The sequence below is a fragment of the Rhineura floridana genome, chromosome 1 (assembly GCF_030035675.1).
Source record: "Rhineura floridana isolate rRhiFlo1 chromosome 1, rRhiFlo1.hap2, whole genome shotgun sequence".
NCBI classification, from domain to species: Eukaryota; Metazoa; Chordata; class Lepidosauria; order Squamata; family Rhineuridae; genus Rhineura; species Rhineura floridana.
The window spans coordinates 36,938,855-36,966,093 of record NC_084480.1 but is presented as its reverse complement, the minus strand read 5'-3'; the positions used below and the strand labels follow the sequence as shown (position 1 = coordinate 36,966,093).

At 41.1% G+C, this 27,239-nt stretch overlaps 1 protein-coding gene across 2 annotated transcripts in view; it reads right to left on the bottom strand.

Moving 5' to 3' along the window:
* The window catches only part of GPBP1 (GC-rich promoter binding protein 1), a 35,002-nt gene extending 23,840 nt beyond the window's left edge, over positions 1 to 11,162 (bottom strand). Inside the window, exons 1-3 of one of the 2 annotated variants that reach the window (XM_061618367.1) lie at positions 10,828 to 11,162; positions 8,809 to 9,751; positions 6,257 to 6,326 (exon numbers count right to left, since the gene is read on the bottom strand). The gene's annotated coding sequence lies outside the window, so the exon portion shown is untranslated. Of the gene's footprint in view, positions 1 to 6,256; positions 6,327 to 8,808; positions 9,752 to 10,148; positions 10,226 to 10,827 lie in introns of those variants that run through there. The other variant, XM_061618376.1, reaches the window with a different exon arrangement.
* Positions 11,163 to 27,239: the final 16,077 nt, after the last annotated feature.

The following is a 27,239-nucleotide window of genomic DNA, read 5'->3' as shown; positions in this document are numbered from 1 at the left end:
AAGAGTTACAACTAATGGAAAACAGAAGCTCTTTACCAAAGTTAGAACAGCACTGAAACAAACTGGAAGTCAGTGAAGATTTTAACACCAGCAATTTTAATGCCTTAGGCCACAATTCAAACCCACTTAACTGGTACTAAGTCCCATTGAGTTCAGTAGGACTGACCTCTAAGAAGACATGGTTAGGAATGCACTGCAAGTTCCCAGATAAAAAGATCCCACCTCTTGATATCAGTACTCTGAGGAACTGAATCCTAACAAATCAAAAGGGCTAAGAATTCGCTTTTTGCATTCAGTCCAAAGATCCACTAATGCAAATGAAATTTTCCTTCAAAAATTCATATGTCACCCAAAATAAAGAGATCCTATAAAAGAAGATAATCTCTGGGTAAAATTTGAAAAAAAATAAGTCTGTTACCCCGGGAGTAAGTCTTATTCCAAATCAACATGTGTCGGATCAGGCTGCGCAAGTAATACTAGAAAGTAAAACACAAGTCTGTTCACAATAAAGGCTAAGAGTTAATTTGTAATACTCAGGTACTGCTAGAAGGCTAAAATATTCATGCAGAGTTGGGTCCAGCACTGCTTCTATGCCAGCTATTCTAATGGAATCATTTTTGTCCACTCCTCTCAATCCTTGAGGTTGTTTCTATCTAGCTCTTAATTTTTTGGAAAAAAAGGATTAGCATTTGGAAGTACAGTACCAAATACAGCAGCTTAGACAACGCAGTTAACAGTGGTATGCTCCACCTTATGACTTTCAACCTCCTTTTCAGCAGTTTAATTCCATGTAAACCCCATCTTCATGCATCTACAACAGGCCAGCCTTTGGGGGCCCATGGATACATTTGCAAACCAGAGAAGCTGTTGTGGGCAGCATACATATATAAACACACGCCGTCTTCCCTCTCGCCTGGCCAGCAATTAGGATTCAAAAGATGTGTCGTCCCCCCCCAAGTCTAAGCGGCTGAGAGGAGCTAAAAAGGAAGGGGATCTACATGGAGAATGCAGCTGGGGAGGCAGAAGTTAACCTTCCTCCCCAACTGCAATCTCCAGGATCTCACCATCCCTATAAAAATTAGGCCTTAAAAGTCAACTATTGGTTCCAGTTGAAGAATTTTCTCAACCTTCAGTGAACTGCCATGGAGGAAGGGCAGTGCTGGGAAGAAGTGTCACAGCTGGGGAGGGAAAGATTAACCCAGCTGAGGCCCCTTCGAAGAGTTCTTGGGCATGAGATGCCGATGGATGGATGGGTGGGTAGTAAGGAAGGAAGCAGACTGGAGAGAGGCACATTCTCTGCCACAGAAGGCCACAAGCCTGTTTTAAATAGACCTGCCTCCTAGAGTAGGACAACTCAGTCAAGGATATCCTCCTCTACTGTTGTTATGTGCCTTCAAATCGATTATAACTTATGGCGACCCTATGAATCAGTGACCTCCAACAGCATCTGTCATGAACCACCCTGTTCAGATCTTGTAAGTTCAGGTCTGTGGCTTCCTTTATGGAATCAATCCATCTCTTGATTGGTCTTCCTTTTTTTCTACTTCCTTCTGTTTTCCCCAGCATTATAGAAAAGCCCAAACTAAAACAATTAAAAGCTTTTTTTTTTGCTTTTATTACTAGTTTGGAATAAAATAGACCACAACTTTAGAAAGTTTAACCTCTAAGGAGAGTGAGAGTATCAGGTTATAGTTAAATCTGACAACCTAATGGGACACCACTAAATTTAAGTTTATTCCACATCAGTCCATGCATTCTTAGTATATTTATTATTCTTTCTGTGCCTCACAACTCCAGCTTCAGAGTTGAAAGTCACCTTTTGTAACATAGCACAGAACTGTCATGTCACCATACCAGCTACATGGAACAATTTGATAGCAATAGTGGATGAGGTCTTTCATTAAGAATCTAATGGACATTTTGTCAATGGAGAAGCTGCAAGCTGGATTGCAAAGTGGGAGGGACTGCATTTTCCCCTAACCCTTTAAGGACCAAGCTCTATGTGATGGGTTTCCAAGTCTACTGTTTTTCATTATTGTCAGACTTTACTAGCTTGAACCATAGAGGAAAACACCGAACGGTTGTTCATGACTGTTCATTTATATTATTCATTGAATTTCTTACCTGCCCTTCACCATTGATATTGTATATTTATATTGCAGTAAGCTGTCTCAGGGCAGCTTAAAATATGAAAATACAGTATTAGAAATCAGTTAAAACAATTTACAATCAGAAGAATAGGACAGGTCCTAAAATATATATATCTCAAATATCAAAATCCAGGATAAAGGGTACTCAGATAATTACCACCCTGAAATGTGTACTTTCAACTATATAGCTAAAATTAAGGACCAATGCACTGTCATCAAGTTGTGTGAGTTCCATAAGGAAATCCGTAAGAAAGGAAATGAGTTCCATAAGAATGGAAATTTCAGAGACATAGGAGAGAACAGCAGAGAGCAATGGGGAGCTTGGGTTATGACCAGACTGAAAGTCTTGAGCATCTCCTTGTATACTTAATTTGACCTTCCTCTAGGGCAGGAACAAACAGCACTAAACAGATATTCAAAGCAGAAAAGGAATCAAGATTATTCCATTATTTGGTCTTGTGTACCTCACTTGTACATAAGAAGCCAAACTACCTTATCATGACCTCACAAATGTGCAGACTCCTGGAGAAGAGCTTGTAGCCACTTTTCTCCTCCCTGGACTTTTTTTTACACCTGTGCTGCACTGAGCCAAGCCAGGCACCATTTTTTGTTTGTTTTGCCCTCTCACTGACTATGCACTTAGGCTCTCAAGCACTTGTCTTGCCGCAGTTGTCATCTTTATTATTGTCAGCAGCAGGAACAAGTAGTCACTTATAAGATATAATGAATGTATACAATACTGGCCAGGTTTTGCAGTTTCAAAACTGTATTTTTTGTTACAGCTAGGAAACAAGAATCCATTTATAAAAAATAAAAATGCACAGCTTCTTGCGCATACTAAAATTAGTTCTATTAAGAGCTTCACCTTATTTTCAAAGAATAAAGCAATGATTCATAATTGTATCAATCCACAACTGAAAATGGAAATGGACTGCCTTCAAGTCAGTTCCGACTTATGGTGATCCTATGAATAGGGTTTTCATGGTAAGCAGTATTCAGAGGTGGTTTACCGTTGCCTTCCTCTGAGGCTGAGAGGCAGTAACTGGCCTAAGGTCACCTGGTGAGCTTCATGACTGTGTGGGGATTCAAACCTTTGTCTCCCAGGTTGTAGTCCAACACTCTAACCACTACACCACACTGGCTCTCTTAATCCACAACCACCAACCCAAACAATATGTGATCACATATGCAGCTCTGAATATTTCACACAACTGTAAAAGGGATATTGAAAATGCTTGGCATTAACATTTGTGTATGTAGTATAGTAATGAAATGGCTTTTGTGCACGTATAATTTGGGTTGGTGTAATCCACAACTACACCAACCCAAACTATATGTGCACAAAAGCCATTTCATTACTCTATTACAGTGGTTCCCAACCTTTATGAGCATGGGACCCCCTTTATAAGCTGGAAAAAAAAATTGTGACCCCCTCCGGCTGCCAGGAAGGAAGGGGAAAGCAGCCTTTCTTTGCAGCCTTGCTTCTTTTTGCTTCACAAAAAGCCCTCTCCTCTCATTCTAAGTAAGGGTGTTGCCAGTAGCCAGTGCAAGGAGACGGGAATCAGTGATAGTAATCCCCTCTTCTTCCTGGTAGCTCCACCCTCAGCCTCCTTTGGCATCTGCCATGTATTTTATAGGCAGATGCCTGCCCTTGGTGCGCCTGAAAGATGCTCTGGAGCTTCAGAAAAAGGTCTCCCCTCTTGTTTGGAGCAAGGGGGAGGTGTCATCTGCAGCGGAAAGCAGACAGCGTAGAGGGAGTGAAGACTTTTTAAAAAATAATAATAAATAATTCATTTCTTTACTGTTCACGGCCCCCTCTGGATTACTTTGCGGCCCCTTGGTTGGGAACCACTGCTCTATTACATACACAGATGTTAATGCCAAACATTTCCAATACCCCATTTACAGTTGTGTGAAATATTTGGAGCCGCATATATGATCAATTTATCGTAGATGCACTCGCCCCAGGTCAAAAAGAAAACCTGAAGAAATGACTACAAACTCCAACAGAGACCATGCTATGACTCTGGAGTCATATTTAGCCCTAACAACGCCCCCCTTAAACATAAAATTTAAATACCATTTAAACAAACTAGATTAAGAACATAAGAGCCCTTCTGGATTAGACTAAAGGTCCATCTAGTCCAGCAACAGTACCCAGGAGCAACCAGATACCTATGGAGCAAAACATAGCGTGATAGCACTGCCACCTGTGTTCCCCAGAAATTAGCATTTAGGGCCATATTGCCTCTAATACTATGTGCATTATGATTATGCCCAATATCTACTAGCATCTTAAAAACATATGGAGCAGGATCAAATCTAAACATACTAAAAGGCAAACCATTAAAAGCTGTGTTGAATAGAAAGGTTTTTATTGTCTGCCTTCAAGTAAGCAGATACAGGGCCAGTCTAACCTCTCTTAGAAGGAAATGTCCCAGCTGGGGTGCCTTATATCACGCTTCCACCAACTTTGCTTCTTTAGAGGTGCTGGCACATACAACAAAACTGCAGAAGACTAATCCACAGGTAGGTTCACATAGGAAGAGGCGGTCTTTTATATCCTGATCTCAAGCCGTTCAGGGCTGTATAGGTAAGCATTAGCACTTTGAATTGATCCCAGAAACAAATCTTGATCCATTCAACTGATATAATAATGATCTGTGAAGTGCACACTAAATGTAAATGTACTGCCTTCAAGTCAATTCTAGAAAGCAGTTTTTACATTCGCTGAGACTTTAATAAAAACAATCTTATACTTGCCTACTTAGATGTAAGTTACACCAAGCTCAATGGGACTTACTACCAGCTAAGTGGGAATAGGGTTACAGGTGAGCAGAGCAATCCGACTCAGGGGAAGCCAGTGTAAGTGGTGCCAGCGCAAGAGAAGCTGGCATAAAGTCTCACCACATCCAATTGCCATTCAGGAGCCTCTGGGTTGGCTGAATATAGGCTCAGCCAAGACCTGCACGCAAGGACCAGAAAGTAAAGGGCTGCTCTCCCAAATATGCCTACTAGGGAGTAAGTCCTCTCCACTGACCTCTACTGTATTTTCTTAGCCAACCGTTTTCCTGGCATAACTTTTGCCTGAATTGGGACCAGCAGAAGCACTCCGAACATGAGTGGGATGTGACCTAAATCACCTCATCTTGGCCTCTCCTCAGCCATGGACATGGAATACCCCCCTTCTCAGGATGTACACCAACTTCACTTACACCGGTCTCAGCTGAGCTGGGCTGAGAGACTTACACCAACGTAGCCTGGCTGAGCCAATACCCAGCCGGCTCAGCTGGTGATCTGCCGTATCTAGCTCCCCTCAGCTCAACATAAATGTGAGTTGGATTGTGCCCTAAGACAGGTAACTAACAAACTCACTTGGCACCAGTGCAAATGTTTCAGTTTCGTATTCCAAAACTATGAAGATTTGTCATCACTGTAGGATGAGGTACCCTCTCTAATGCTCCCTTGGGAGGAAAATTAGACATGACTGATTGGGACCAATATACAATCTACTTGCTGGTTCTACTTCAAGCTACAATTAAAGTAAGGCGATACATACTAAGAAAGTATGCATTATATAAATACTATCTAATTCAAATGCTTACTTTTCATACTTGAACCAGATCTGTAATTCTTGCTGATCATTTCAGCATGTGTGTTAAATTTTGTTCACTTCTGTGCAAAAATAGTACCTCAATGTTGCTGTTAAAAATTTTGAGCCCGATTAAGATCCACAGGATCAATTGGGGTTTTCTACAAGCACTTATAAGAAAGCAGGGAAGTGTCTGCACTGATCTCTTCCTCCAGCATACAATACAAAGAACGGGGAGACTCATTGTCATAGGTGCAAACACAAAGAAAAACAACTGTTAATAAAAATGCTAGAAAAATATGTAAACAGAACTTTTAAAGATAAATAGTCCAAGTTAAAATATTAACATAAATCTAAAGAATTGTTTATTCACTGAAAAATCTTGCCTCTTAGGTTTCACTTTAACCTCTGGTTTAAGTATTTAAATAGCAAAGTTTGGGATTATAGGAAAAAACATATGTAAAGATGCTGGAGTTTAAAGTGTGTTGAATAGTGCTAAATATCAATCACTTACTTTGTAACTAGGTTGTTTTGTCCATCTTATATATTAATCGAGGCAGCACTGGATTCTGTTGAAAATAAACCTGCAGGAAAATGTAAACTGTTACAGTTTAATACAATTAGAACAAAAGTATGTTCATTGTCCTAATAAAGCTATCCCAACTTTACTTTTAATTAAGTTCAGAACACCACAAATGTAGACGTTTTTAAGTCTAATATTCTTCTAGAGAAGAATGTAAAATTGAGGCTCTGGAGAACAAACATTCTTAAGACAGGCCAAAGCCTAAGAGTCCAATCTTAGCAGGTATAGAGAGGCACTATGCCCTCGGTCCAGTGCAGCACCAACAACCAGCATTGTTGAACAAACACTCAGACACCTAATCCTATTAATGTAACTCAGGTACACTACAAACGGCAAGAGGGGATACATCTCTAGCACAGCCAGCTTGCATAAATGCACTAGCAAAAAAAAATATAAAGGCATTTCAAACGTCAAGCCAGTGAAATTACTGTGGACCCCAGCACAACTTCATATCCCATGCACTCCTCGATAATTCTGGGGGCAGTTCTGTTATGGTGCTTCAGTTATCCCACTCCCCTCATTAAAAAAAATAAGTTACTAACAATAAAATCCGAACTATATCTAGTCAGAAGAAAGTCCTATTGAATTGAGTGGTGCTTACTCCCAGTACATAGGGTTAGAATCATAGCCAATTCTATCAGGGATCCACTTTACTGCAACTGAAATAAATAGGAATGAATATGATCCACGGTCAACCACATGGGGATAGTCTGAGACCATGGCCAATGATCTAGAATAATCAAAAGCCACTATGTTGGCTAGTCCTGTCCAAGGGGTTTAATTCTACTACAAGTTGGCTTTATCTTGACCTAACACTGTTCTAGAGCAAATGAGCAACACTGATTTCTTATTCTTAATACTCTTTTTTTTGGGGGGGGGAATCGCTGCTAGCTATAGGGATACATACAGTGGGCCTCTTCCATTATTTACTAGGAGTCCAGTATTTCAGTTATTTTATTTCTGTTTTGTTTTCTCTTTTTCTGAGCCGGGTGTTTCTCCTATGCATTTCAGGTTTCTGTTTTGCTTTCTCTTGTTTTCTCTTCCAGTGCTTCCTGAAAGCCCAATGAGGATTGCCTCTAATTGGCAGGTCTTTTCCAGGGTCACATCACAAGTTTGTTAACAAAACAAATAGATGCTCTGTTCTACAGCGCTAGACACCAACAGTTGATTGCCATACATAGCTCTCTTTACCTGCTTTTCTGGAACTGAAATATGATACCAAATCAGCATTTTTATCATTAAAAAATTAAGTTGATATTCACCCAGCTTTAATGTTACCTGCAAGTTATGGTCTAAAACAAGCCCTACTGCAAACAAGTAGTGTGCTAGAACACGCTGCTCAGTTGTGTCTGATCCCTCCTCTCTGTGACTGCCAGAAGGAAACAAACCAGAAGCTGCAAGCCAAGAACAAAACCTTGGCTTCTTGAGTAAATAAACCACAAGCGCTGGCTCACCAGCACACTATTCATTCACAGAAAGCTGTAATATATGGTTTACCACTATGTGTGAACCAAGCAACTGTGGGGGCCAATGTTCCCCAATTTATTTTTGTGGTATACTACATCTTTGGAACATAGCATCAAAATCACATTTATTGACAGCTAGGGCTTTAAAGGGGTTCACTGGAGACCATATACAAAAAATGGTCTCTACGGGTTAATGGGCATTTAGAGGCAAGCAGAGTAAAGATTCACACATCTGCACAACTTGCTGGGGGATAAGATATGCTATCAGTCTCTTGTAGTACAGGTAATGACATACAGTGAAGCCCTGAGTAGGATGAGGGTTCCATTTTAAAAGTCTAAAATTGTTGCAAATGACAATGCACCACCATATTTCCATATGGAAAAATGTTTTCATATTATTACTACTACATCTAGAGTTTACCATTACATGCACCAAAGATACTAAACAGAATGAGGGCTCTGTCTAAAAATTTCTACTTAATAGCCAGTTACAACCCCCTCTTACCCAGCTTTAATGCACCTATCCTGGCTTATGCCAAGCCAGCTTTCTGGTTCAGATATCACATGAAACTACGGTTTAACAAACCAGGATATCAGCACTGAACCTGGCATAGGGCAGAGAGGCAAGGAGAGAGCACACAAGCAGAAGGCTTGATTGATCCTGGGCTAGTATCAAGGCATCTAAATCTGGATCACTTCCGCACATTACTATGGCTCACATCCTAAATATGATACAAGTCCAATTGAACTCAATGAGATTAATTTTTAAGTAGTCATGCATCAGCTGTACATTTAACTATACTGTCATTACAAATTTTATAGAATCCACGTTAGTCTGAATGTAGATACATAAAATGGATTTTCATGTGTTAAAATACTATTCTTACTTCTAACAAACAAGACCCATAATACAAACACAAATAAAACAAAACGTGAACACCTTCAAGCATTTACCTCATTTTTATTATTTATAATGCGTTAATATTTGGATAAATTGAAATTTCATGCAATACTTACAAAATCCAAGAGAACTGCGCAGACTGGCATTAATTCTCTGTGATTTGTTTTTTCCAGTTTGCTTCCCTTGCAATATTATTTTGAGTTCCTTGAAGATACTACATCCGTAGCTATGCAATACAGGGCTGATAACTGGGAATCAGCTACCCATTATTCACATTTAAGGACTTCACAAAGTTATTTCCAAAATCAGACAAGCCTGATTTTCACAGCCTGTCTTATCTTCTGACACTTCTTCACTTTCCTATTCCACGTATAACTTAATATCATAACCATCAGTTCCAGAGGAAATAAATACACCTTTTATGACACAAAGAATAGAACTGAAAAGTCAAATTCTGCATCCAAAGTGAAGTTCATATCTAAGAGTCAATTCATGCATCTGCACACAGCAGCTATCTGGATATTCCCATATTGCTTCTTCACAACATTAAAAAAAACAAAAAAAACAAATGAAAAATAAATCTTAGTCTCTTCATTTAGGAAGCAGGTTTCATTGCAAGAAGTAATTCCAGACTACTTAAAAAACGAAAACAATATTTACCATAAACTCTAAATAAAGATTAGAAGCTACATTTAATATAATCTTCTAGACCTGGTTGACAAAATTCAATCTTAGTTTTGCCTGAAATTTTTGAACCAAGAACTGAAAATAGCTTATGAAAACAGCATGCAGAGCTTAAGTTTATACAATTTTCCGTTCCATATGGGCAAAAACTAGTCCAAGGTGATGTCCTGAATTTGAGGAGAGGGAAGAAAATCTCAAGAATTCATGAACTAGGTTCTGCAGACTTCAGAAGCATTTGAAGCAGAAAAGTGACTGAACAGATTATAATTCCAATTCCGTTTTTAGTCAACGTTTTTCCTTTCAACTGAAGCAGCGGTCACAAGCAGAGGCAACAGGTTGCAAAATATCCAGTCTCACAGTCAGAATCCAAATCACCTAGAAATTGCATAGGAAAGAGAAATAAGACACAGTGATTAATGTTCCTCTCTCTAGACTTCTCAGAGATGTGAAACATTATTAATCTGATCTCAAAGAATACTTAAAACCACATTCAACTTCTGAACAGTAAAATCTAAAAATAGGAGTATGCAACTAAATTCACTGAAAGCATATCCTAATGTCAGCAGAAAAAAGGGGAGGGGAGAAGCGCCTACTCTAGAGTGAGACTGTGGTTAGTGTAAGAGTGCTATCATGGGAGAAAGGAGTGACGACAACCGGAACAATAAAATTCCCACCAAGCAAGTTCCTTCGCATAATTTGATATAAAAAAACGACAATGAACCAGCCGAACAAAAGGAAGATCAATGAAACGAGAGGACTTATGGCTGCAAACCTATTCGAGTGAAAGGCGCAATGAACACTGTAAAGCTTTACTTCCGAGTAAATATGCAACAGGACCGAGTTGCAAACCACCAGGGGTGGCAACTATACAACCTCGGATACGGGACGCGAGGAAAGTAGGAGGAGCAGAAGGAAAAGCTTTAGGTGGCTTTCAGCGTCTAACCTATGAGAGCGCGCACGCGTTTCCAACCAAGGTTTCGTTCTTCCTCCTCCTCCCCCTCCCATTTTATAGGCAGGTAAAGTCAGGGACAAGTACACAGTTTCTTCCTCCCTCTGTAGTAAGCGGATGTTTACACGCTGTCTCGCAGTCCAACCTCAAAGATTCACAGCTACCTCCAACTGCCGTTCCTGAATCAGGCTGGGGCCCAACAGAGCTTGTCCGATTTTTGTTTTTTAAAAAAAGGAAAAGCGAGAGAGGATGAAGAGGCCACATGCCCTGGACTTGAAACAGACCGGGAGTAGGTGGGGAGAGATTAACTACAGGAGCCGCACTGAGGCGGAGGATTCTTCGCAGTCATGAGGACTTAGATCCCGGCGGCTCACCCCCCCTTCTTCCCCAGAGACGTGCCTTCCTCTCCCCCCTTTGAATCCCCCCTCTACACAAACATTGTTTCCTTCGCCACCTCTTCCCTCAGCCCGCCCGATGGGGGAGTCAGCAGCGCGGCTCTAACCTGCCAGCCAAGTCCCGGCAAAGCTCACAGCTTAAGCGGGGTCCCGAATTTGAAAGCTCCTTTTTGCCGCCGCTTCTCCCCCGCCGCGCGCACAACTCCTCGCTCCAGTCAGTCAGCCAGTCCCAAAATGGCGCCGCTCCGAGCCGCAGCAGCGATGCCCTGCGCCCAAACCTCGCGAGAGTTCACCAACCGCCGCCACGAGCTAGAAACGCGGCTGAAGGGGGGCGGGTGGAGAGAACGCTCGAGTCTACGACATTGTGTGTGCGCGCGCGCGCGTTCTCGAGTAAAAGGTTGTGGCTTGGGCGAAGCGGACAACTCCACAGAGAGCGATCAGGAAGAATGCGCGGCGGTTTCAAGGGAAGCCGACAGGAGAAGTTTCGTGGACCCCCTCTGGTTGCTCCTAAATACAACCGTCCCCTTTTTTCCGCTTGCGCGGCGACGCTTTGACTGAAGGGCAGTCAGCCCGCGAGCGCCCCCCGATGTGACGTCACTCGGAACAATCCCGAACGTTCGGAGAGTGGCTAAAGGGGGGAATCCCTTAGCGCGCGCTGCTTTTTCAAGCTGGAGGGAGGAGGGAATCCCCGGCTGCCGCCGCTTGCATCGTGGCGCGTGAGACTCGAGACAACCAACGGCTGCTAAAATTAACGTTGCAATCCACCATCACCGATAGCAGCCATGTATTGCGTGATTCGAACCTTGCGCGCCTTCCCCCAGCCTTTTTTTGCTGCCAGAACTGTTTTTTTTTTAATTTAAAAAAAATCTACTTAATGGTGGACTACTGATACTGTTCTTTATCTCCAGGTTCATTGTATGTTACCTTACTATTGCATTTTGATGGATTTGCTGCTTCCTAGAAAAATTGTTTGTAATATTTTTTTTATAAAAAATCTTGATAGCTGTGCTGTATTCGCTTCCCTTCCCAATTTCGATGTCTGGTTCTGGCAGAAGGAGCGTTGTAGAGCAGAACGCTGCGTGACTAATTTTTCTGTCATGCTGCACTGAAAACATGTATTTGTTTGTTTTTAAAAGCCATATCCTGCCCTTAAATGAAACAATAATAAGGCAGCTGTATTGCAAAACACTGAAACAGATTGGCCATAATTTTTTAAAAACAACGAAACAGCAGAAGTCAACCATACAACGGCAGCAATTGCGTGGGTTTTTTCCTCCCTTACTAATCAGGCTGTAGACACATCAGACTGTTAACAAGCACGTGGGTCGCATAGACCTGATTTGTGTGTGTGTGTGCTTTTGTGGTTCCTCAGTCCAGGCAAGAGCGTTTTCATCTGATCTCTGTCTCAATATTTCCTGCCCACGCTATGTGGGCAATGCTTGATGGGATGTAGGGCTTATCCACATGGGAGCATTTCTTCATAGCAAATACACAGCTTTTACCACGGTAATAGATTTGTAAGGTCCACACTTCGTGCTCAATAGTAGCTTCAAATCCGTTGTTTTCCATTCACACAAGTAGGCGTTCCTCTGGGAAGGATTTGTGTAGCTGTTTCCTTGTGGCCCTGCCCTTTAATTTTACATTTTTAATCCCTCTGGTTGCTCTGTAACTGGGCATGTGCAAACATTTTTGACCTGAGCAGTATTTCCACTCCCTCCTGCCTCCCTGCTTCCTAACGTTTGGCAGTTGAAAAGAAGTGGGGTCATATGCCACCCCTTCGCCTCTGCCCCTTGTTGTTTCTGAGTTAATTTTTCCCCACTGGAAAAACAAATCAACGTTGTTGTTGTTGTTATGTGCTTCCAAGTCGACTACGACTTATGGCGACCCTATGAATCAGCGACCTCCAAGAGCAACTGTCATGAACCACCCTGTTCAGATCTGTGGCTTCCTTTATGGAATCAATCCATCTCTTGTTTGGCCTTCCTCTTTTTCTACTCCCTTCTGTTTTTCCCAGCATTGTTGTCTTTTCTAGTGAATCATGTCTTCTCATTATGTGTCCAAAGTATGATAACCTGAGTTTCATCTATTTATGATAGGTATATTAGGTAAATGCATGTTTTTAACATCACTGTTGTTGTTGGTGTTATGTACCTTCAAGTCGATTACGACTTATGGTGACCCTATGAATCAGCAGTCTCCGGTAGCATCTGTAATAAACCACCCTGTTCAGATCTTGTAAGTTCAGGTCTGTGGCTTCCTTTATGGAATCAATCCATCTCGTTTGGCCTTCCTCTTTTTCTACTCCCTTCTGTTTACATCCAAACTCAGAGGAAGGCAATGGTAAACCACCTCTGAATATCTCTTACCGCGAAAACCCTATGAACAGAGTATCCAAATCAACATAATATTGTTTTTTTTTAAAAAAAATATCAATATTTTAAGAAAAGATACCAATATTCTCAAGATAATGTTGATATTGATATTTTTGAGATGACTTTTTTTTAATCCACTTTAGATTTTTTTAGGAAACAAAAGGAGTGAAGGAAGTTTGGGGAGAAAAGAAAGAAAGGAGGGCTGCAGCAAACTGAAAGCGGGAGGACAGGACAGTCAGAAGTTGCTAGATAAACCACCAGAAACAAGATGGAATTATGGGAGAGTTAGTGAGAAAGGAGAACAGCTGAAAGTGATGATTCACATGCCCACTAAAAAACATTGAAGCAAACCATCTTTAAAGACGTGTGGAGCGGAGTAGAGCTGTATTCGTACTATCAGCAGACTGGGTTAGTACGGATTTACAGGGGGGAAACTACGTGATAGCTTCTGTTTGCCAGTAACATCATGGGAACCATGGAAATTAAAAGGGGATGCAAGTACACCAAACACACTAAACCGCTGTGTAGATGAGCCCGTAGACACGCTATGTGTTGCCATTCCAACCCCTCAATTAGTACTTCCCTGAGTTCTGGAAACCTAACGGCTATTGTGGGTATGTACACTGGTATTTGTTTACCTGTGTATGTGACCATTTTTCCCCCAGATACAAGTTTAATGATGTTCCAGACTTGCACAAAACAGCGGGTTAAATAAGTGTTCACTGGACATGGCAAGCAGACCCCTGAGGAGCTCCTCACCAATGGAAGTGGTAGGTGTGGTGATAGAAGGCACCCAACAAGATGTTACTGCACATGTTAAAACAAACCACACACACACAATGATTTTATGTTGTAGGGGTCCTCCCCTGCTGCATTATCTGCAGACTTTTCAGGGAAAATCTGAATTAAATGGGGATGGGGGAATGAGGACTGTCGCTGGATGAGGACAAGGCCGTGTGAACAACAACAAACGTGCGTGTGGGATGCATTGAATCCACTTTCAGCTGCTGTGTATACACAGCCCTTCCTGCATTATGTGTGGATCAGGAAAATTCTAATTAAATTGGGGGGAGGCGTTTTGGGTTGTCACTTGGATGAAAGCAATGTCATGTATGTGACACGAAAAACATGCGCACATGGGATGCATCAATCCCCTTTAAAATATCGTGTGTATACAGTCTCAGTTAAAACCAGGGGTGTAGTTTTCCAGGGACTCAGATCCCTTACTTTTTTGGGGAGCAGGGTCCCTATGTCTCCAGCATCCCATGAGCTAATCATGAAAGGAGAATGTACTAACCACTGAGAAGTGTGTTCTAACATGCTACCTTGTCTTTTCCTGCTGATTTGTAGCCAATCGGAGCAAAAGGTGAGAGCCACTGAGAAGACTCTTTTCAACAGCTGATATTCCCTTTTCTTGCTTATTGGCTTCTAGGGATGCCTACATTAACAAGGCCCTCATTCTCAGCAAAAAAAAAAAAAAGGACAGGGCATGCTGTGACTATCATGAAGGGACCCTGCACTTCTGAATTTGCCACAACAGTACTGGTTAAAACTGAGCAAATAGAAATGTCTTTGCTTGGCATCAAAATCTTAGCAAACTAGGCAGTCCTAGTGACAGTGTTCTTGTGCAAGGGTGCCACATGTCAGAAAGCCCTTCCCTAAATCACTGCCCATCTCACCCCTAACTCACTGATAACTCCTGACGATGGCCCATCTCTCTCTGTGCAGTCTTGGGCATGCCAGGTCCCAAAACACAAAACTCTGCCCTCATTTATTTATTTATTCAATAAAATATTCATATGCCATCCTCCATCCAGTTTGGATATCAGGGTGATATACAAGAGGGGTGGGCAGGAGAGTATATATAGGGATCTACTGCTAAGGCTCCAAGTGAGCTCAAGTAGATTGGCAAGGATTTCTGATTCCCGTTTGTTTAATGATTGCAACTGCAAAATGACTCCTCCACCAAAAAATAACATTATACTACTGGAAGGAAGAAAGCTAGGGGGTAGGGTGCATAAGCAGGAGTGATTTTTGTATGTGGAAGGACTGAAGTCAGTTTTGTTCTAGTACTCAAATTCCTTGGTTCAGCATTCTTGAACTCTATGTGTATGTCTTTTATACCTGGCTCCAGGTCAGTGATCTCACAAGCAAAGTAGACCCTGCAAGCCTGAAGCCTGCCCGCCCCGATACGCAGCATAAGGTTAATACAATAAATCAGAATAACAGTAGCAAAATAGCAGATAAAAACTTTCAGAGAAGATGGATAGTTCCACCTAGTAAAGTGTCTGGGTAAATAAAAATTGCCTTTGCCTGGTATTCAAAAGTTAGCCATATTGGCACCAGGTGAACCCCCTTATGGAGGTCATTGCACAACTGGGGCACCAGTTTAAAGCACAGGCAGGTTGGTGTGGGAATAAGTGTTCCTTCAGGTTTTTGGATCCCAAGGTAGGCTTTATATGTTACATGTGTGCACCTAGAATTAGCAAAGAAGGGAACAGACAATCAATTAACTTCTTTTAAATTGGATAAATCAGTTAAAATATTGCACTAGTTGAAGCCTCCCAAGTTCTCTTCAGGGGCAGCCCCACATATAATGCATCCAACTAGGAGGTTACCAGAGCATGGATTGCTGTGGCTAAAGTGTCATTGTCCAGAAATGGCCACAGCTGGTGAAAGGCACCTGGGCCTCTGGTTACCATGTTGCTTCTAGTCTAGGAAACCTGCTCTCTCAGTGGGAGTACAATCCTATCCAGGACAGGTTGGCCACCAGTTCCCTGGATCCAAGAAGCACCCATGCAGAACACCTCAGTTTCAGCTTATTGACCCTCATCCAACCCATTACAGGCACCTGACTCAGGTGACAAATATCAATGTTAAAAAGCCCCAAGAGATGTATCAAAACCGACTTGGCCATGCCTAACTGGAAGGTCTACCTTCTCTATCAACCCACTCCTCTCATTCCACAGAATTCAAAGTAGAGATTTTTCCCTATGAAAATGTGTCATCTACTGTGAGTGATCCTTGCTCCTTGCAAATAAGTTCAAGACTCTTCATATAGCTTAGCTTATCTAGAGAGTAAACTGTATTGTTTCCTTTAAAAAAAAATACCTGTCTGTTTTGCTTCTCATCCTTTATATCTCCATCTCTAATCTCAATGATCAACTCATTTGAAATGTGGTGTTGGAGGAGAGCTTTGCGCATACCATGGACTGCGAAAAAGACAAATAATTGGGTGTTAGAACAAATCAAACCAGAACTGTCACTAGAAGCTAAAATGATGAAACTGAGGTTATCATACTTTGGACATAATGAGAAGACATGATTCACTAGAAAAGACCATAATGCTGGGGAAAACAGAAGGGAGTAGAAAAAGAGGAAGGCCAAACAAGAGATGCATTGATTCCATAAAGGAAGCCACAGACCTAAACTTACAAGATCTGAACAGGGTGGTTCATGACAGATGCTCTTGGAGGTCACTGATTCATAGGGTCACCATAAGTCGACTTGAAGGTACACAACACAAACAAAGTTTATGAACTAATGCAGATCCACATAATACATTTAAAACACATCCAACTTGCTTTTAAAGCACATGATGTCCGTTAAAGAATCATGGGAAGTGTAGTTTCCCAATCACAGTTATAGTTCCCACCACCCTTAACAAACTACAGAGTTATCTCGCAAGCTACAATTCTCCATACACAGTATGAAACTGTGGTGCAAACAAGAATGAAAATAACAGTTTTCTTTTTATTTCAGAGTATTGGAATACCTCAAACTAGCTGCAACGTTCCCCCCACAACATTTTATAAGTACTTTGATTTGTTTTATTGTTGAGCCACAAATTTTATTTATAATTAAAGGCACAATGTTCCAATCCTTTTCCAAATTCTAACAAAATAATTAGGAGGGCCAGATGTGAACCGGATGTGTGGGATTTTTATGTCAGCTAAAAGGGGGCATGGGTTAAAAAAAGGTTGAGAAACACTGCTCTGCTTTAAGACATCCTTTATTTCGGGGACTATCTAGTCCAAATCCACTTTATAGACAAAGCATAAGAAGCAAGAGCAAGAGCATTGAAAGGCCCAGCAATAGAAAGAACCTGGAAAGCAGACATACAGGTCACCTGGTCACGGTATGGTGAGATGCACTGTATTTCTATTTAAATTACAGCTACTATTTCTAAATGTGCATCTATACATATGTATTAGCATATGCATATTTTATGCACATCTTTTTCAGTGATACATTTCCTCTTTTCTAGTAATCAGTAAGTGGTCACTCTAGCTCAGTGGTCATCCCCTCAGCCCCCGTGTGCAGCATGACCTCCACTGTGTCTCCAAGCAGGTTTCCCAAACTCCGAGTTTTAATTGTTTTAAAAAAGTAAGCCTCTAGTCCTCCTAGAAATGAAGTTATGGAGAAAAATGTGCAGGCACCCTTCAAAGTGATTTCTGTTAAATGAACCAGACTGGCTGCTCCTGCCTGTCTATGTTTTTAGCCAATGAGTGAAGTCAGAGCTGTGATTGATGAGCCAGTTGTTTGGACAGATGTTTGGAGTCCTAAAGATCTGCTTTTCTGACCTCTTTAGTGCACTTTCCCTGCTTCTGCCTTATTTTCTGTTAGTCCTTGGAATCTCCATATTTTCCCCTTCCTTTTTACCTAGCAACCAGGATACAACTTTCTTGTGGTGGGTTCATTTCAGATGAGGTAGGTACCCCCTAGAAGTTATTTTCTGCAAATACTATTAAACAATAAGTGCAGGTGGATATTAAGAATCCCCTTTCCAAATGTCAAATGCAAAATGTGAAAACTTTGCAAAGAGGCGTAAGCATGTCTCCTGCTGTGCAGGAGTTGATGTCCAGACATTCATTAAAAATTCACTGCATAGTTAACTTACAGTGAAATGATGTACATCATGTCTACTTCAGAAGTAAGTCTTTTTGTGTTTAATGGGGCTTATCTTCAGATAAGTGGGTATAGGATGGCAGTCTACACTTTGGTTTGGGATTGGCATTAGGGAAAACAGGATTCGTGTGCCTTTAACAGCTATGTCTTCACAATCAGCACCAGCAGGACATAGCTGACTTCCCACGGCAAGCATGAGGTTGTCCAGCGGTGGGGGGTAGAAAATCAGCAATGACTATAGTCTCTCTAATGTTTGTGTTACCATGCCATGTGGTCCCTGTCATGCCCCTGGGCCCCTCAAGGCGGAAGGAGTATGCTTCAGACCCAATTCCCACCCTTAGGGTAATTGTTCTGGAATCCCAAATACCAAATTCTCTCTTACCAAGGCTATGTAAAATAACACCAACCTTGTAAGGTAGAAAGTAGGCTGCCACCACCCCTGTCACGGGTTCCACTCAGAGCTAGGGGAACTCTGAGTCCAGAAAATAGGTAAACCAAGGTCCTATAAGACAAGAGCCAAATTTACACTCCTTGTCAAGAAACCTCTGGTAAAACCCCACAAATTAGAATTAAGCTTAACTCTTTTTCCCTTTTTGGTAGATGTGTAACTGAATGGCCAAGGTGCTGAATTCAGAACCACCCTTACCCTAAATGAACACACCAGGTTAAATAGAAGTAGCTTTATTCAAAAAATATGTGCACATTAAAATATAGCAGCAAACAATTCCTCAAAACCATACACCCAAACAGGAGTTTAGGTACACATAAGAGAGTTCATTCACACAAGAAAATAACAACCTAGCTAACCTATCTACTTACATAAGAGGTAGTTGGATGAAGTTTCGTCTCTCCTGAGAGAGAATAGCATCAGTTGCAAGCAATGGAACCCTGGTTCGGTAACCTCCCATAGGCACCAGTCAGAAGGAACCTTTCAGAACCTTCCTCAGGGAACAAAAGCTATGGGTCCTTAGCCCTATACTTAAGGGAAAAGAAACCCAACGGTCCAAGATTAATTAACCAATCAGGAGTCTTCTGATATAATCCCTTTCTAGATGTTTCTCCACTTTTTCACGCCTTCCAGGCCCCCCTCCCAACAGGGTTTCAATCTTCTCAGACACGAATGGCCTTGAGTGCCAGGCTCTGACTGATTAGCATAGATAACCAGGTGCCTCTGTTTAGGCCTCCCTTAACTGTCTTCAGCTGGGAATTGAAACTTAACATTTTCCCCTTTCCGAGGCCTGTTTCTCTAACAAGATGACACTCCCAGAGTCCTTTGCACTGAGCCACAATGTTACATATAATTTTAACATTTCAGAAAAATATCCAGGTTCATGACAGTCCCCACAGCCATGTTGTTATGCCACTCCCCAATGGTAGCCATTTTGTGATTGGTACCCTCAGCACTCTCAAAATTTGAAATGTGATCCCTGATCTAAAAAGGTTGACAATTCCTGCTCTAGTTCTTGATCTGCTGCATTGCACAAAGCCTTAAAACAGAATTTCTGTCTTTAACGTTCTTTGCCTATCTCTTTTCTCAGATAGCTTTTTTGGACCTTCCTGGTGGCTGAGAGGACTGATGAAGGCTCTGGGAAATGATGATGGAAAATATCCTGGGATGTTGTTGCTGCTGCTGTGCTGAGGCTGTTTCATTTTATTGACCCTTAGGGTTGGAGTATTTTTTTTTTCCTCCATGGCTTGCTGTTTTGGTATTTTGATTATGTGCTTTTGGGGTTTTGATGCTCCATTTTTCTGTGTTCTTTTATGTGTCTATTCATATACTGTATATGTGTTTGTGTGTGTGTTTAATTGTTTTATGATGATGTGTTTATGTTGTACACCACGAAGGCCTTGGGTAGAAAAGTGGCTTAAAGGTATAAATATAAATATATAAATAATTCAAATGGAGGAAACAAGGCTGAAGCTGTGACCTACTTAAAGCTACCTAGTGAATTTGTGACATATCAGAGGCAAAATTTGTATCTCTCCATTTATCATTGCTGGTTTGCTTACTTGTTACAGTCCAGAGTAAGTTTATTACATGTACTAATTTAGTACAACCAATACCAGGCCCCTAGGTCATCAGCCCATTTTGTTGTGCTGCATATCTGCACAGCAACTAGGAACAACAGCTAGGCCAAACACAAGATCCAAGGTGCAATGTTGCAGGCTCAGACCAAGGTTCAGCATTCAGTCTCCAACTAGTGGCCAACCTGACATAGGACATGACCAAGTTGTACCATATTTTATTTATTAATTTACAGTTATTATGTACCATCTTTCAGCCATGCTTCCACAACAGTTTCCATAAAAACAGGGTAAGAAATGAAAAATACAAATATTATTCTCTTCCCCACCCCACAATCATGTTAAAAGCACAGTGGCTAGAAAAAAAAGGCAACCTTAAAAAATATTTTTGCCTGATGCCAATAAGAGCAATGTCAGCACTAGAAGAATGTTAATATGTTCTCTGGGAGGGAATTCCACAAATGGAACAACTACAGAGAAGGCTCTCTCCATAGTCACTATTTACCTGATCTCTGACGGCAGGGGCACCTGTAGTAGAGTGTTCAGATATGACCTCAATATATGGGCAAACTGTTACGGAAGTAGGTGTTTTTTCAGGTACCAGGGCCTCCAGACTTCAAAGGTAAGCAGTAGCACCTTGGGCTTTAATGTGCGTGGGGGCTTCTTTCAAACACTTTAGAAGTGGATACTAAAGCAGGAGGCTTTCCTGTCAGCCACACCAGGTTCGCTTGGTTTGTCAGTTGTGGCCTTTCCTGGGTAGGGGTAGCCTGGCTGCAGTGATCCATGCTCTGGTAACCTTCTGGTTGCATTATATGCTATGAGGCCCTTGAAAATTATTCAGAAGTTCCTTGTTGCTGTTATGTGCCTTCAAGTCGATTACGACTTGTGGCGACCCTATGAATCAGCGACCTCCAAGAGCATTTGTCATGAACCACCCTGTTCAGATCTTGTAAGTTCAGGTCTGTGGCTTCCTTTATGGAATCAATCCATCTCTTGTTTGGCCTTCCTCTTTTTCTACTCCCTTCTGTTTTTCCCAGCATTATTGTCTTTTCTAGTGAATCACATCTTCTCATTATGTGTCCAAAGTATGATAACCTCAGTTTCATCATTTTAGCTTCTAGTGACAGTTCTGGTTTGATTTGTTCTAACACCCAATTATTTGTCTTTTTCGCAGTCCACGGTATGCGCAAAGCTCTCCTTCAGCACCACATTTCAAATGAGTTGATTTTTCTCTTATCCGCCTTTTGCACTGTCCAACCTTCATATACATACATAGAGATCGGGAATACCATGGTCTGAATGATCCTGACTTTGGTGTTCAGTGATACATCATTGCATTTGAGGACCTTTTCTAGTTCTCTCACACCTACCCTACCCAGTCCTAGCCTTCTTCTGATTTCTTGACTATTGTCTCCATTTTGGTTAATGACTGTGCCGAGGTATTGATAATCCTTGACAAATTCAATGTCCTCATTGTCAATTTTAAAGTTACATAAATCTTCTGTTGTCATTACTTTAGTCTTTTTGACGTTCAGCTGTAGTCCTGCTTTTGTGCTTTCCTCTTTAACTTTCATCAGCATTCGTTTCAAATCATTACTAGTTTCTGCTAAGAGTATGGTATTGTCTGCATATCTTAAATTATTGATATTTCTCCCCCCAATTTTCACACCTCCTTCATCTTGGTCCAATCCTGCTTTCCATATGATATGTTCTGCGTACAGATTAAACAAATAGGGTGATAAAATACACCCCTGTCTAGTGCACAGTTTGGTTGCTAGAATTCTGGTTGGCTTACCTAGATGGAGCCACATTAACATCAGTTCTGGCTGATGTTTAAGGTGCTGGTGCTTACCTTTAAAACATTAAATGGTCTGGGCCGCAGATATCTGAAGGAACACATTAAGAACATAAGAAGACGCTACTGGATCAGGCTAATGGACCATCTAGTCCAGCAGTCTATTCTCACAGTGGCGAAGCAGTTGCCTGTGGGAAACCTGCAAGCCGGACCTGAGTGCAAAGAGCACTCTCCCCTCCTATGGTTTCCAGCAACTGATATTTGAAAGCATGCCGCCTCAGCATATGGAGACAGAGCATAGGCATCATGGTTAGTAGCCAATGATAGCCTTTTCCTCCTTTAACTTGTCTAATCCTCTTTTGAATCCATGACAGTTGGTGGCCATCACTGCCTCGTGTGGGAGCGAATTCCATAGGTTAACACTGCATTGTCTGAAGAAGTACTTTCTTTTGTCTGTCCTGAATCTTCCAACATTCAGCTTCATTGGATGTCCATGAGTTCTAGTGCTATGAGAAAAAAGCTTTTCTCTATCCACTTTCTCAATGCCATGCATATATTTTATACATTCTATCATGTCACCTCTTGCTTGCCTTTTCTCTAAACTAAAAAGCCCCAAATGGTGCAACCTTTTCTCATAAGGGAGTCACTCCATCTCCCTGATCATTTTGGTTGCCTTTTCTGAACCTTTACAGCTCTACAATATTATTTTAGAGGTGAGGCGGCCAGAAATGTGCACAGTATTCCAAATGTGGCTGCACCATACATTTATATAATGACATTATATCGGCAATTTTATTTTCAATACCTTTCCTAATAGTTCCTAGCATGGAATTTGCCTTTTGCACAGCTGTCACACACTGGATTGACATCTTCATCAAACTATCCACTATGACCTCAAGGTCTCGTTCCTGGTCAATCACTGCCAGTTCAGACCCCATGAGCTTATTTGTGAAATTAAGATTTTTTGCTCCAATTTGTAAAACTTTACACTTGTTTACATTGAATCATATTTGCCATTTTACTGCCGATTCACTCAGTTTGTAGAGGTCCCTTCAAAGCTCTTCACAATCCCTTTTTGTTTTAACAACCTTGAACAATTTAGTATCATTAGCAAACTTGGTGACCTCGCTGCTCACCCTTAAATCATTAAGAAACACAGGTCCCAATTAGGGATAGAAAGATCTGTCAGTTTTGGTTCTCTGTTTCTCATTTTTCCAATCTTAAATTCAGTTCTCCCCATTTTTGCAGCAATTTGCATTTTTTAAAAAAAATCCTCATGAAAATTCTTCAACATTTTAGTGTGAATTTCTCCTAATACATTTTTGTAAGCAGTTTTAACAAAGGTACACATTTTTTGCAAGCCATTTCTAATTAATGTATTTTGCATGTTATTTTCACTCATATACTCATTTTTATGCACACTTTCCCCTCATATATGCAATTTTGTAAATATTGTTTAGTTGGCGAACTGCATCACAAAATTCTAATAAATGTGAATTTCTAAGGATGGCTATGTTTTGGTTCTCATACTGATTCGGAATTGCGAATTTGATAAATTCTGCTTAAAATGCAAACTGAATTGAAATTCTCACCCATCCATAGTCCCAATACTGATCCATGGGGGACTCTACTTTCTACATTCCTCTACTGAGAGAACTGTCCATTTATTCCTACTGTCTGCTTCCTGCTACTTAACAAATTCCTAATCCACAAGAGAACCTCTCCTCATATTCCATGACTGCTTACCTAGGAGTCTTTGGTGAGTTACCTTGTTAAAAGCTTTCTGAAAATCCAAGTGCACTATGTCAGCCAGATGACCTCTATCTATACACTTGTTAACACTCTCAAAGAACTCTAAAAAGTTAGTGAGATGTGGAATCCATGCTGGTTCTGCCTCAGCAAGGCTCGCTCTTCTATATGCTTGGTTATTTATCTTTAATAATACTTTCTAGCAGTTTTTCTGGGACAGATGTTAAGCTAATGGGCCTGTAATTTCAGGGATCCCCCGATTCCTTTTTAAAAAACTGGCGCTGCATTGGCTGCTTTCCAGTCAAGGCTGGAGCCAGGCATGCCAGGCCCCTTGGGCACCAGCCTGCCCTGGCACATGCACACATGCATGCCCCACCTACCTACCTTTCTCTTGGTGAATGCTGTCTGAGCTGTGCGCACATGCCTGCCATCAACCAAGATGGCGGCAGGGCATGAGCCCCTTAGGGAAACTTTGGCCACCATCTTGGTTGATGGCAGTCTTGTGCCCACAGCGCAACCAGCATTTACGTCAAGCGAGAGGTAGGTGGGGCATGCAGGCAGGCGTCACAGACCTGCGCAGCAGTAGGGGAAGTGCCTGGGAGCTCCCTCTCGCAATCTACAGCAGGGTCAGGAGATGCTGCTGCCATGGATCGCGGCAGGGAGCATTACCCACCCACCCTAAGGAGGGGCCCCAACCCAGGTTGGTCCCTGGCCGCCCTCTGGTACCGGCCCTGTTTCCAGTCCTCAGGTATGGAGGCAGATCTGATTGATAAGTTACATGTTTTTGTTAGAAGATCTCACATCGAGTTCCTTGAGAACTCTCAAGTGGATGCCATCTAGACCTGGCAATTTGTCAGTTTTTATTTTGTCTATTAAACCTAGAACTTCATCTCTTGTCACTACTATTTGCCTCAGTTCATCAGACTCCCTTTCAGTTAGTTAGTTCAGGCACAGGGATCTGCCCGATATACTCCACTGTGAAGACAGATGCAAAGAAAGAAGCTTCTCTGCAATCTCCTTACCCTGTTTTAACACACCTTTGACTTCCTTGTTATCAAAGGGTCCAACAGCCTCATTACATCGCTGCTTTGACTGTATTTAAAGAATTGGTTTGTTTTGTTTTTAGCAATGTGCTCCTCCAATTCTTTGTTTAGTATTCCTGTCTCCTTGCATGTCTTTTGTTTTCCTCATTCAGACAACACCTCTATTTTTTGAAGGAAGCCTTCTCACCTCTAATAGCTTCTTTGACTTTGCTTGTTAACTATGCCAGCATCCTCTTGGCCCTGGAGGTACCTTTCTTGATCTGCAGTATACACTCCAGTTTAGCTTCTAATATTGTGTTTTTAAACAACTCCCAAGCATTTTGGAGTGATTTGACCCCCCTTTCAACTTTCTTTTTAACAAAGCCCCTCAGCTGGGGATGTTTCCTCTTTTGAAATCATTCTCCCATAACAACCTGCCCATGCATTAAGATAGTTAGAATTCTTTGTATTCCATCTTTAGGAGAAGTAAATCACATATGTACAAAAAAGAGGGCCTTATCTATGGTGATGCCCTGACTGTAGAATGATCTCCTGAGAGGTACACCTGGTGCCAACCCTGTATTCTTTTCAGTGCCTTTTTTTCTGCCCAGGCATTTCAGATCATGGTACTTTCAGCCAGAGCTTGGAAAAGTTACTTTTTTCAACTACAACTCACTTCAGCCCAATCCATTGGCCATGCTGGCTGGAGCTGATGGGAGTTGTAGTTCAAAAAAGTAACTTTTCCAAGCTCTGCTTTTAGTTGGTTGAATGGTTTTCTTCCTCTTAATTTTATTGTATTGTTGATTATGTTCTATAATGTATTCATAATTTTAATCTTCTTCATATACTGCCCTGTGATCAAGCAAACAAAGAAACAGGATCTATCTGTATTAACCACTTATGGTATGTGGAATGTATTTTGTATCTGATATTGCTTGTTCTTAATGCATTTGTATATTTGATCTCCAGAAAATCTGGCTGTTTGTAATATCTCTTCAAGATGTGTGTCAGGGGCAGTTAAAATGTTATGAGATGTCACATTAGATCTGTGTGATCTGGACCATAATAATGTTTTGGAGAAGTTGAAAAATTGTAAATGACTGTCTTCCACTGTAAGAATTAAAAAAGTTATAAAAGTAAGCAATGTTACTCAAAGCAATTTCATTTTACAATAATATTCTTTTTAAAAAATAAAATAAAATAGAGGAGTTATTGGAAAAAGCCAAGAGCCAAGATAAATCACTATTCACAAATTAGAAAGATACTAATTCAATTCTTCAGTCTATATTTCCATGCAGGTAACATTTCCAGTTAGATGAAAGATTCATCTCGTCCAGTGACCAGTTTCCAACCATGACTAGGCAGATGCTTCCAAGAAGCCTAAAAGTACCCAATGAATGCAATAGCCAACACAAACTGGTTGTCCTGGAGCAACTGGAATTCAAACGCATGCTACTTCTAAACATGGAAGTTCCTTTAGTTATGATAGCTGATAGTCTTGATAATACTTTTTCTCCATGGATTTCTCTCTAAACCCATGGTTGGCTGTTACTGCATCTTGTGGAAGTGAATTTCATAAGTTAATGATATAATGTGTGAAGAAATCTTTTTTCTTTTTGTCTGTCTTGAATCTTGTGCCAATCGATTGCATTGGATGACCCCACATTTTAGATCATGACAGGGAAAGCAATTTCTGTTGACTTTCTCCTCTGACATGTCTCCTCTGCTTAGTAGTGTTTTTTTTCTCCTTCTAAACTGAAAACCTTCGTAAACTTTTGCCTTTCACTCACTGGTAAGTGCTACAATCTCATTATTTTGGTTGCTCTTTTCTGCACCTTTTCATATTTTGCACTTTTTTGTATGCAACCATACAGTAAAGTTTTAATAAGGCATTATGATACTGGCCATTTTGTTTACAATCCTTTCCTAATAATCCCTAGCATAGAATTTGTCCTTTTTTCACTGCTGCTACATGTAGAGTTGATATTTTTATAGAGCTGTCAACCATGACCCCAAGAGCTCATTCTGAGTTCCCACCAACTAATTCAGATCCCATCCAGTGATATGTAAATGGGGGGGGGGTCCAGTGTGAATCACTTTGTATGTATTTATATGGGACCTGATTTGCCATCTGGTTGCCCATCAACCTTGTTTGGAGGGATCCTTTTGGATTTCTTTTCAGTCTGCTTAGTTCTTACCACCCTGAATAATTTGGAGGAATCTTATTCTTGCCTACCTCACTGCTCATCTCTGATTCTAAATAATTTTTGAATAAGTTAAATAGCACCAGATCCATAGAAGACCCTGCTGTTTACTTTTCTCCTCTGTGAGAACTACATGTTTACTCCTATCCTATTGTTTCCCATTTTTAAACCAGTGACTGATCCATATGAGGACCCATCCTCTTATCGGGTGATGTTTACTCAGGACCCTTTGGTGAGAAAACTTTCTAAAATCTTTTTGGAGGTCCTAAAATACAGTATCTACCTGTTCATCTCAATATACATACTTTTGGATATGCCCAAGGAATTCTAAAAGGTTGGTGAAGCAGGTCAACATAGTAAAGGTGTTTTTTTTTTAGCACAATTATCATTGTTTAGAACCGACTAAATACTGCCTTTTCAACAATGGAAAACAAAGCTGTGTTC